This window comes from Aplysia californica, unplaced genomic scaffold (assembly GCF_000002075.1).
Source record: "Aplysia californica isolate F4 #8 unplaced genomic scaffold, AplCal3.0 scaffold01233, whole genome shotgun sequence".
Taxonomy (NCBI): domain Eukaryota; kingdom Metazoa; phylum Mollusca; class Gastropoda; order Aplysiida; family Aplysiidae; genus Aplysia; species Aplysia californica.
The window spans coordinates 40738-42146 of record NW_004798503.1 but is presented as its reverse complement, the minus strand read 5'-3'; positions in this window follow the sequence as shown (position 1 = coordinate 42146).

The following is a 1409-nucleotide window of genomic DNA, read 5'->3' as shown; positions in this document are numbered from 1 at the left end:
AGAAAATAACTAATCTTTGGCGGTCATTTTCTCACTAATTTTACCTCTGAAAATAGGTGACCCCCAAATCCTTAATTCACAAATATCTCGACTTTTATTCAAGATAAATGGATATTATTTTCATCTAAATAAAGACAAGTGAACAAGCTTTAAGATGATACCAATAACTCTACATGCCCAAAAATTGACGAGAGCCTGATTCCACCACGCTGCCTCACAAATTGTTTCCTATGCCTTAGTCTAAGAAGTCTGCATGTCTTTTGACTATAGAGGCTTATCGAACTGAATAACACCATCGGGGTTTCTTTTTTTTTTTTTCATTACTCGTAATAACTTTTGATTCCGTTTACTGTGAGCTTTGAGATTTTATGTTTGTTTTGGTAAGTGTTTTACAGCGTTCGCAACTGCATAAGGTCATATGAGCGCGTGGGACACATTAAACATTTTCAGTTGGTAGGAAATTTGGAATTTTGCCCGGGTGGCGGCCGAAGCCTACTCTAGTCGATTTTGGACCACCAATGGATCTTTGACGTGAGCAATTTACACACAGGACCTCCGAGATTTTTCGTCCTTGTCCGAGAAGGCTAGGTGTAGATCTTTCCTACCAGAAGAGCAGGGGTGTGGCTAAAAGACAGCAGTAAGAAGGAGCCAAGGAGTAGCAATAGAAAGGCGGCAGAAAGAGTCAGGAGCTCAGAGGAGGGAACAAAGGAGATGAGGAAATGGGGACAGAAAGAGGAGACGAAAGCAGACGACAGAACATGTTAGGGAGCAGGAAAGGATGTGAAGAAAGGAGAAAATTTTTAGAGAACATTTTCCGTCGCTATCCAGATTCGAACACGGAATGTGTTGAATGAGAGGCGAACAACTTAACCTACTGACCACGAAAGCCCCGTTTTTTGTGTGTGGATGGATAACTTTTGATTCCATTTACAGTGAGCTTTGAAATTTTTGACAGAATAATATAACAATCATGATTTGTCTTTTCAGGCTATATTTATTCAATGTTTTGGTAGATGTGAAAAGGTTATTTACCCCCGGAACGGTTGGAATTTTTCAGGGCGTCTATTTGAGGTAAAAAATAAATATATATATTTACCGTACACTTCTGGAACAATTATTTCACTGTAATAATAATAGTTATTTCTTTGTTTCAAACAAAGATCGTCTATAACAAGATAGTTCACTCGGCGAAAACAGTGTCCGCGGAAGTCCGCGCATTGCTTCAGATGGCGCTGCAGGCTTTGTTTTGAAGCTCTCTTTCGTTTCTCCGAAAGAATAATAGGAATAACACAGTTTGTTAGTTTCATTTTTATTGTATTTCACACAAGTAGGGTAGCTCTTTTCGCAAAGTCCGCGTTGTGGTTGGTTTGCTTCTTCTTTCCTATCAAACACCTATCGTCCTTATCCCC